Source organism: Octodon degus, unplaced genomic scaffold, assembly GCF_000260255.1.
Source record: "Octodon degus isolate 3935 unplaced genomic scaffold, OctDeg1.0 scaffold00060, whole genome shotgun sequence".
NCBI lineage: Eukaryota > Metazoa > Chordata > Mammalia > Rodentia > Octodontidae > Octodon > Octodon degus.
This window is the reverse complement of record NW_004524636.1, coordinates 2,946,430-2,957,737: the sequence shown is the minus strand read 5'-3', so window position 1 is coordinate 2,957,737 and position 11,308 is coordinate 2,946,430. Positions and strand designations below refer to the sequence as shown.

Here is an 11,308-nt window from a genome sequence, read left to right as displayed (position 1 = left end):
AAAAAAAAAACCCAAAGGCAAATTCTCTCTCTCTCTCTCTCTCTCTCTCTCTCTCTCTCTCTCTCTCTCTTTCTCTCTCTCTCTCTCTCTGACTGTCTATCTGAGCTGATGCTAACCACTCCAGACACACTGGTTACCAGCTCTCTTAGAACCAGAGAAGGAACTTGGCCCCCGCCTGCCTCCTCTGAGACAAAGATGACCAAATTGAGCACCAGAGGGGAGATATGGCAAGTGATGGCTACTTTGCTGGCTCATGAGCAGAGGAGAAACTTGGCAAACAAACCATAGCTACTAAGAAGGGGAAGACAACACTGAGCCTGGGGATGGTGGACATGGGGATATTTTCAGGCATCTGGGGCTGGCTTGATGTGGATTTTGCACAAGCAGTCAATTCCATTGATGACTTCAAAGAACCACCTTGTGAGACAAGACATTGTCCCAAGATCACCTTGGTATAAGTGGGTTTATATTTTTCCCTTTGTATGTATTTAGCTGTAGTTGTCTCTTGGTTCCTGAGCCTTCCCACCATGCCCTTCCTACAAATTTCTGACACTTATTGGCCATGCTGTGGATCCTGTGCACTCTTGCTGGTCACTGCTGACTCACTGTGTCCTGAACACTGTGCCTGGACTGCCCAGAGCAGTCTGTGCTATGGATGGATCGTCTCCATCTCTTATGTCAATTGCATTCCATGGTTGAATGTAATTGCTTGGAATTATGCTTAGAAATAAGATGAAACAATATTAACATATGTATTCACAAAATGTTTACTAGGAATACTCATGTGTCACAGGGACTGTGCCAGGCACTGGGTATCTAAGTATGTTCAAAATCTCTTTCCTAGCTAACAAAGAGGCTCAGTAAGAGACAGAAGTGGAGTTTTGTCGTGGTGAGCCCGTAATCAAGTGAGTTAAGCATTAGGAAGGAAGGAAGGGACATGGGGCCATGGGAGCAGAAAAGGAAAGACTGGCCTGGCCTGCCCAAGTCAAGAAGGCTTCCCTGCAGACTGATGTGTGAGCTGAGACCCACCAGAGACCAACAGACAGGGAGAGTATGGTGGCAGGAAGTGCACTGAGGAAAGGCCCTGTGGCAGAAGGTGTCTGGTGAGTTCAAGGTATTGCAAGTGGACCCTAGAGACAGAATCAGTGGTGACAGAGGCTTGGTTGTGATTCCTTGAAGCAGAAAGATGGCCCTCAGGCAAGTCAGGAGTTCAGCTGAGCTGGCAAACAGCAAGAAGGGCTTCTGGGTGTGAGGTTAGCCCATCATAGCACCAAACATGCAATGACAGAGGTAAGTCCCTCATTGCTTCTGCATCATGTAGAACTGAGGCTAAATCCAGAGGAAGCACCCACTCTTATCCCACTCTCCCCCATGGAATAATGACAGTCAAGGGTCAGGCATGTCAGTGCAGAAGGTGCTGTGTGTCAGCTAGGGATCCAGATAAAAGTCTCCTCCTGAAATTGTGGGGAGAGCGAGAGGGAAGGCAATAGGGCAGTCCTGGGCACTACTGGAGTGGCAGTATGTTCAGGGTTTCCTCCTCCCCACTTAGAGAGTCTCGGGCAGAGACATCTGAGCACTCAGCACTGCCTCCAGTAAGAGCAGGAGAGAAGGAAAGGGCTGGGAACCCAAATGTAAGGAAAGCATTTTCTTAAATGCACTGGCTGCCTGGAAGCAGGATGAGTTTTGACTGCAGACCTGGAAAAGATACAGTTCCTGGCTATGCTCCAGGATTGTGTTTGGAACACAGCTGCCCCCAAGGTGACTAGGTAAAGCCTTGTGATGGCATGAGGCTGGCATAGGAGAGCATGTAGATTCTGAACCAGGGACCAGGCTCTTCGAGTTAGAGGCTCCTTACTGGCAGAGAATCCATCATGTTCCAGAAGAAAGATTTTAACTGGGGGAGGAGCCAGGAAAGGGAAGTGGAGCTGCCCATTGTGGGTGTATAAGGCGTCTACTATGATTTGGACAAGGTGGCTGGTGCAGATCACTGAGTGGGACTAGAATACAGGGCTAGTGCTATCACGGAGTCCCCATCCAAGTGGCCTCTTGAGATAGAAAGCAAACACGAAGATGCATATTTATTTACCAAAGGAGAGTTTGCTCTAGTTTTAAAGAACAGGGTATCATGAGACCACATGAGAGGAGAACTGCCTATACACTTGGAGTGGACCCAGTGGGAGACGTTCTATATGAGACAATGGATTTAAGCAGGAGGCTGGCCCAGAGTAAGAGTTAGCCCAGAGAACTTTAGAGGGAGTGGTGTTTCAGGCAGAAGGAAAAGCAGGAACCGAGAGCACTGTGAAGAGCGTATGTTTTATCTTAATACAGAGAAAGACATGGTCAAATGTAAAAGGTGAGGTTGGCATATAAGCCTAGTACCTCTCTGCCATTTTGGGAGCCTCAGTGAGCTGTGTGTGTGTGTGTGTGTGTGTGTGTGTGTGTGTGTGTGTGTGTAGAACCCCACCCACCACTCCTCTACCATTGAGAGCACCTTGGTCTGAAGGAACTCTGGTGCCTGGCCCATACTCCTACACTGTGGGACAGGCAGCCAGCCTGGGAAACACCTGGATCAAGGCAAACAGTTCATCCAGGGGAAACCAAGGTAAATAAACTCTAACAAGGGGAAGCACTTTGCATCCAAACTCCTAATTTGGAATCAGCTTTGTTGCATAATTATAGTCTTTGCCTGTAGGGTCTAAAGTATAAAAACAATGGTTATCACAGTTTCTCAGTTTCTAAACTGTGCTTATTGCTAATTGTACTACTGTACCTAGGATGTCATATCTGTCATAATCCTATGTAACAATGTTGGGAAGCTCTGGAGTAATAACCTCACCACATCCTTACACCAAAAGATTGGTGACAGAGCCAAACAGAAACCAATATCTCACTCTATTAATTGGGAAGGTAGGCTCTTGGGACAGGCACAAACTAAGAATCTCTTACACACAAACTAAGAATCTCTTACACACAAACTAAGAATCTCTTACACACAAAAGATATCCCTGAAATGCAGAATTTTCCTGGAAGGGCCTTGATGCTAGTGATATAATTACCAGTTACCAAAATATACAAGAATTATCACAGAAAAAAATAAAAATGTTTTGAACTATAAAATGTCAAATGAAGGAGCAAGAAGCAATCTCAGACTTTCAGCCCACCTAGAACAAGTCCGGGAGACAATAACATAGAAGAAATTGGAAGTAATACACCTAAAATTTCTGAAATGATAGCAACTAAAGTAAAGAAATGACTCCATTAGGTTACAGAAGAAATCAGTTCAGAAATAATATCTCAGGCAAAATAAAAAACAAAAAAGAAATGACAACCATAATGAAGAATTGCATAACAAATCTAAAGAGAAATATATAACCATGAAAGAGAACAATGGGCCAATCTCTTTAATGAACATAGATGCAAGAATGTGCATCGAAGAAGGCTGGGAGGTTGAGAGCTTTCAGTAGTTCAGGTAAGGACAGCTTTGTTGTAGGCAATGAACCACTGAGCTGACTTGAAGCTGGGAATCTGGCAGAGAGATAATGGGACCTTGCTCATCTTCTAGCTCATAGTCAGGAGACCTCTCAGAGGACCGTGATTTGGGTCTGCCCTAGGCAGCCCAAGGCCAGGAGACAATGACAGAGGGTCTTCTGGGCTCTGCCAAGCAGAGGCCTTCTCATCACTACCCTCAGGGAGGCTGAGGTCTGACGCCTATAGCAAGCATGAAGTCAAGGCAGCCTGCACCCAACAAGGCCTGGTTCTGGCAGCCCAAGAGCCTTCTCCTTTGAAATCTCACCCTAGAGACTAGTTAATTGTCACTTAGCATAATTCACATCATAACTAATCATTTCCTCCTAGGATAATTATATCCCTTATTTTAGAAATCAGAGCTAATGACTTGATCAGAGGCTGTTATAAAAACTTATTCAAAATTTGGAAACAAGGCAAAAGGACTATTATCCTTTCAGTTCTACCAGGGAGCATCGTGTAAAAACTATCCAGGGTATTATTTAGGGAAATGAAATTTGTTGGACTTCCTGCTTAATAATAGCTTTCCACACTCTATGAAGGACATGCACTTCCTGTAGCCCAGCATGTACACTGCAGAGCAGGTACATGTCTGCTTCACACCTGCAGTTAACCTCCACTACCACTTGATATCACAGGCCCAGTGAATTTATCTTTCCATTAAACCTCTCTAAAGGGTTTCAGCCCTTTCATATTAGGCCCTATTTCTAATTATGTGGTGGATGTCAACTTTAATTATTGTTTGGATGAGTTACTCGGCTAAAAGAATCCATTTCTTGCCCAAGGGTAATTATGAGATTAAAATCAGAACCCTAAAGATGTCAAAGAAGTACTATTTACTTGGATTTCTTTAATAATGTCACCACAGGAATATAGGAAAGAAGCCAGCATCTTTACATACAACAAACAAACAAACAAATAAATAATGGCAAAGCACAGGAAATAAATCTCACCAACTTTATAGCTTCCCCCAACTAGGTTTGTCCCAGGTCATGTACTTGAAGCAGCCATTGAAGAAGGATAAGAAAGGAAGAGAGCAATAATTTCCCCAGGCACAAGCTGGAGTCGGAGGTGAAATTTAATTTGAGTCAGGTTTGCTCCCACCAAATTGATTGATTCAGAGAGTGAATTGTGGAAATTGGCCATTGGCTTGGGGGTTCTGGATACAACCTGCCTGTGAGACTACAATTCTAAGACTTCTGGCAGCAAATCAATGCAGGGAATTTTGTCCAAATTCCAGTTAGCCAGCCAGGCACTTGGACTTTTTGTTGTCATTATTGAGAATGTGACTAAATTATTGTCTGAATCCAGAGACTCTTTTGGTGTAGAATGTCACTATTGCTAGTTAAAAATGATATTTTTAAGCCCTCTGAAATTGAACTTACAAGATATTTGAGTATGGTTCCATATAAATATTTCTTTCTTCCTACAATAATTATATTGCTTAGTTTAGAAATAAACCACAAGGATTTAATTAAAAGCTGTGATGAAAAATTATCCAAAACTTGGAAATAAGGCAAAAGGATGACAATCTGCCCTTTCAGTGTTACTAGGGAGCATCACTTAATAGGATTTCTCAATAATTATTGTAGAAATAAAACTTTTTTGGACTTACTGTTTATGATTGATAGTGTATGGCACAGGGGTATGGCATGGCTAACATTACAACCATGCTCATAATCTCTCTGGGTCTAGTTTCTTCACTGATAAACCAGAAACAAAAATATCACTGTAAAATGACTGTTTATGTCCTGCTCAAGTGTGCATATGTGTGTGTGTGTGTGTGTGTGTGTATGTGTGTGTTTGTATGTATTAATGTATTTAGTACAGAGTCTACAGAGTCTCACTATGTAAATCAGATTCTTAGTGATCCTCCTGTTTTTGGCCTCCCAAGCACTGGGATTATAGGCATGTACCACTATGCCCAGTCTCAATTGCCATCGCAGCATGCCCCAGGGGTATGGCATGGCTTGTGGTGCCAGGGATTGAACCCTGCCTCCTGTGCTCTGCCTAAGCAGGTGCTTTAGTCCGCTAAGCTGTCTGGCCAGCTCTCAAGCTCAGATGTTGGAACCTGGTCCCCAGAGGGCTGGTGTTAGGTGGATCCTTTAATAGGTGATTAGATCATCAGGGTGGAGAGATCATGAATGGGATTAGTGCCCTGGTCCATGAGATTCTGAGAGCTGCCTCACCCTTTCACCATGTGAGGACAGAGTGATCCAGGAATGAAGCCCTCACCAGACACCACATCTGCCAGTACCATGACCTTGAATCTCCCAGCCTATAGAGCTGTGAGAAATGAGTATTCATTTAAATGTATGCTCTGGTTCATGGTATTTTGTGACAGCTGCCCAAATGGTCTAAGAAGTATACCCACCTTGTTCTGTCACAGGAGTATTGCATGAGCAAAGAATGACACTTCACACTATGCAATGGAACTGCAGTAGGAAGCTGTAGAAGACGACATGGAACATTCTAATATGATAAAGGAAAGCAGAGAAAGTCAGTAGTCCTCGGCCCATAGCAGTGATGGCTCCCCCCAGCGGGTGTTGGAAGACCACCCTGGAGCTTGTGGGAGCTTGACTATCCACAGTGGTGCATTCTGGTCTTGAGGGCACTAGGACTTTCATAGAACTTGCCCACTCTTGCAAATTGAAGACCTCAGCCTACCTTACTATCACATGTGTGTTAGGCTAGGTTTCTGGTTTCTCTGACAATTGCTTCAAAATATCTCCTTCACATACATGGATCAGCATGTATGTGATCTGCCTTCCAAATTATTATTATTATTATTATTATTATTATTATTATTATTGTGATACCAGGGATTGAACTCAGAACCTTATGCTTGCCAGGCAAGTATTTATTCTACTGAACTATCTCCCAGGCCCCCTGTCTTCTAAATTATTGAGGGTTTCGTTTTAATGAATGTTTTGCCATTTGTCTCTGTCTTTCCTCCTGCTACAAGGCTACCCTACCATTTCTGGCATACAATTTTAGTACATGGTACTGCCATTTGCATTAAGTGGCACTCCACTTCCTGGTACATGTTTGTATGCTGGTTTGGCTGGAGTACAGAGAAAACAAAAGATTCAAACATTTAATGGCTCAACACATGGCAATTTTTTTCCCATTCACAGAAAAGTCCAAGGAGATTCCAGATCACCAGTGAGGTGTGTACATGTGCGCTTATTTGTATATTTGTTTCTACTCCACTTCGTTAAGAACAGTGTTTCATGAGTGGGTTCTAAGCTTCCTTGAGGGGATGGAGCACCATCCCATTAGTGTGAGGGGGAATCACACGTAGGAGATTTTTATGACACTGGAGGTGTCACTCATAGCTTCAACTTACCTTCCATTGGCCAGACCTAGTCATATAGCCACCAATGACTGCAAAGGAAGCTGTGAAATGCATCTTTATAAACAGTGAGCATGGTGCTTCTTTTTGAGATATTTCATCTTAATATGGAAAAGAGTGGTGGCCTCACAAATAGTGTGAGGAAGAAGTGGGACTATGGCTAGGGACTGCCCTGGAAATACTAACCCATGGGCAAAGCACACTGAGGGTAGCATAATCAGGTAAAATATAAATGATCAAAACCACTTTCTCTATGTGAACTACATTCATATAAGTTTTCCCCTTGTCTTAGACTATTCATTTATGGGAAATCATGCTTCTCCATCAGAAATAATCTCCAGACATATTTACACACATCCATGCACAACTTATACTAATGAGATAATTTTCTGCTATCTCTGATCAAGTGACAGTGAGGGAGACTTTGGCAGCCTTTTGTATGAGAATTTTGACAATAATGTGATGTCTGAGTCATTTCCAGGTGCTTTATTTACAGTAAAAATATGAGCTAGAAAATGAACAGCATGTCCCACATGTATGTAAGCCTGGACAGAGTCTAATTAATAAAGGGCCTGGTGGTGGCATCCAGTCCTGCAGGGAGGCGTCCTCATACCCTGGGGAGTGTATGCAGCCCAGTGTCCTCAAGGAGAGCCCAGGAGTGCAGAGATGGAGGGAAGCCTGCTGCCCTTCTGGGGTGAGGGAAGGAGCCAACAATTGATTCTGAAAGACCTTAGGAGTTAGGAAGTTGTGGTGGTGGTGGGCAGGAAGCTTCTGGTAAAATAATCTGAGTATTTTTCCACCTTGGTGTGGACAAGCATTTCACCTAGTGATTATCAAGTCTCATCTGAAGGACGAGAGACGTTCGCAGTGTGCAAGGTCACATGTAAAATGCGAATCACATTTCATCCTTTTGACCAGAAAACAAAACTTTCACAAAGATTCTTCTCTCTTCTTCATGGGCCATATTAGCACATAAACAGCTTTTGGCTACCTTTAAAGATCACAATAATGTGTGTGTGTGTGTGTGTGTGTGTGTGTGTGTGTGTGTGTATGTACATGTATGCACATATGTATTCTAAATCACCTGGGATTCTTGCCTGTCTGCTCCTCAAGGCCATTCAGGAGTACAAGGATACAGTGACTCTATTTTAAAGGCCAAAGTAAGTAACTTAAATCCTACCCACATTTCTTTGCCTAACTGTGTGCCTTGTGCATATGCAGGAAGTAACCATTCTGCATAGAAATGTAGTCATGCCAGGACGTTTTTTAAAAAAAATATGATTTCTTGTATTAGTAATAATGTTACTGGTGAATATCAGCATTGCTGTCATTACCACTATTCATTACTCTCCATATTGGTGTTATTGTTGGACAGTTAAAGTGTAGGACCCTCCAGGACTAGCCCAATCCTAAGATTTTATGATTTTGAGTTATTTGTGTTGAACAATCCCTTAACCTATTTTGTCACATGCTCAAAGCACTTTGTGTTCATATTTACTCACTCCTAATTTTACTCACAGAAGGCAAGGCAACATTTCCAGTGGAAGGAGACAGCCCGTGCAAAGGCCTAGAGATGAAATCATGGCAAAGGGACTCCTGTGGTGCGTGTTTCCTCCAATCATCTGCTCACTTGGATCCTTGGGTGGGCATGAAAGTAAGGAAGAGCCCAGGAGTGCCTGATGTGCATTTTTTCTAGGGCTTGAGTTTGAAGATGGTTCAGTACATACAGGAATATACAGAAGAGGGTAGAGTTTCATTTTGGCCAATGTAGGGGCTCATTGTGGGCATGCCCTGAAGCTTACAGGCTTCTGGTCTATTCATATAATTAGCCTCTCTATAAACCATCAATAAGGCTAGCCTTGCCTTGGGGAATATAGTGTCACTGGCCAAGCCGTGAGATGTCTTGATTATTTCTTTCACTAAAATGAGAAACTCAAAAATCCTGCTGAAGTAATATTGAAGGCTTATACATTCTATTTTGTGAGCTTGAAAACTAGTCCTGGGTTTCTAACCAGCATTTCACACCTGATCTTCTAGGCACAGAATTACATATACTTGTGTAGGTAGTCTCTTCTGCCCATAGCATGAAGGGTCTGTGGCTTTTGCAAAATTTCAAAGGGGCCCAGGATCCTAGAAGACTAAGGAGCTCTCGTTTGATAAAGGAGCTGAACAGAAACCGGTCAATCTTTCATTATCCCCACCACCACCACACACACATGAAAATGGAACACACCTTTGTATTTCCATGCCTTCCTTAAAGGGGGCTAGATCTTGCCCTTCAGGTGGTTGAGAACAGCCCACGATTTACTTTCTACCTTTCCCTCCTCTTTTTCCAGCCTCAAAAGTCCCCATGGTCCATCTGCCCCTTGGTCCACCCCTTTGGCCTTGGTTGCAAAGTTACAGTCTCAGGAACCAAAGCAACTTTTCCTGCTGCTTTAGCTTGCCCCCATGCTCTGTCAATTTCACTGTTTACTGTCAGTAAAATGTTGATATTTCATCCCATCTTAGGATTCGATAGATGCCAAACCTGGCTCATTTCTGCATATTCTACAGTGATATTCCAACAACACCTTTACAAATTTCATCATTCCCAATATAATCTTTAATAACCAACATTAGCAATTATAACACTCAATGTGTGCTGAATGTATTGCTTTGTTTCTGTGACATTGCAGGATGTGTTACCTCCTTCAATCCTTGCAATGCTGCTGAAGGCAGCAAGGAAAGGTGCTTCTCATATTTTGAGAGATGAGATCATGGAGCAGGGCCTCCAGGGTTAAGTGACTGGCATGCAGTCCTAGGTAAGTCGGAGGCACAGCCAAGAATAGAACCGTTATCTAACTTTCCCTTCCTGCCTCCTGAGACACTGTACCTTTGTGTACATTTCTTTGCAAGGAGTCAGCTTCTATTCTAAGGCACTCCGAAGCCTTTAACTGGCATCTTGTTTTAATTATGCTACTGGGAAGCTGAGGGCATTGTGGTTGCCACAAGAAGTTTGAGCACTTAAGTCACTCTGGATGAAAGCTCTGGAATTTGGCTTTTAATTAGGTTGGCTAAAGATAAATCAGGCCTAAATGTGAAGTTTTGAACTGGTTCTGTTTCGGTAGGTGGATGGAGCTAGCTATTACCCCTGTGCATTGTAGTTGCTAATCGTCTTTCATTCCCAACATTTTTTATGTTCTTTTCTTTGTCTTTTTTTGGTCTTTTCTGCTGGAGCACCAGTGCTGTAGGGAGTGGAATGTGGATTATTGCATTGATCTCATTATTCTGAAATTTCCTGAGATATGCAAAACTGTTGAATTTATTTAGGAAGCAGGACTAGAGGATTCATTTCCACATCTCCTCTTCACTTCCTTGTGTTTGGCAGAACAAAACCTAGGACACTAGGCAAAGTTTTGGGTGGTCTGGAATGTTGATTAAGGATTGTGTGAAGATCCCAACACTGTCCCAGAAGAAGGAGGGAAAGTAATTCCTAACACTGGGAAGGCCATTCTCTGAAATGTCCAAAGTCTCCAAAGCCTGTGGACTCATGGAGGTGACAAAATCTGGTCCCCAATAAGATTGTTGACCAGCTACCAGCTGTTCAATCACTTTCTGTCAGTGCCATCTGTCCCCAGTACAATAGTCAAGTAGGTACTAAAATCAAGGTACATAGCTGGCCATAGTGCAGACAATCCTATCAATAATTGAACTCAAAATTCTTTATTACAGTTGTCATTTCATGTGTGCTGAATGATCACATTTATGGTGCAGGAAGTTGGTAGAGTGGGTTGTTAAAAGAAGGAGGTGAAGACTTGGTCATCTCAAATATCCATTCATTTTAAAGATTTCTACTTCTTCAGGATCAAATATGGCTGGGGAATAATACAGTATTATAAAGAAGAATGGGGGTCCTATAGGAGAGCCCAGTTTTGTAGAAGAAGGGAGTACAGAGGCCAGAACCCTGAGTATGGCCTCCTGGCCTTGGGCATCTCAGGGCCAGGGGGTACATTCATAATTCTGGAATTGGCCCTCTGTTGTCCATGGCTACATGTACTACTAGGAGGTGGGGTCTAGTTGGAGGAGGTAAATCACTGGAGGACTGGTCTCTCCCAGGACTCTTTCCTGTGCTCTGCCTCCATAAGCCACGAGTGAGCAGCTTTGCTCCACCACACCTACTTGCAGTGATGCTCCTGCAGGGAAGCCAGCCAGCCAGGGACTGAGACCACTGAGCCAAAAGTAGGCCACTCCTCTAAGTTGTGGACGTCATCTAGATATAAAAACAGATTTTAACTAATGGAAGAAAACATACATGAAACATCTAAAGCCATAGATGAGGAAAAGGACTTCGTCAATGGAACTTAGCTCAAGAAATGGTATCAAGAATCAACAGATTGTATTACACCAAATTTCAAAGCTTCTGCGGAGACCCAGTCCTAGCCCAGGCCC

General features: G+C 43.1%; 1 pseudogene; it reads left to right on the top strand.

Annotated features, from left to right (window-relative positions):
- The first annotated feature begins 332 nt into the window (after positions 1–332).
- The window catches only part of LOC101574011, a 25,682-nt pseudogene continuing 14,706 nt past the window's right edge, over positions 333–11,308 (top strand).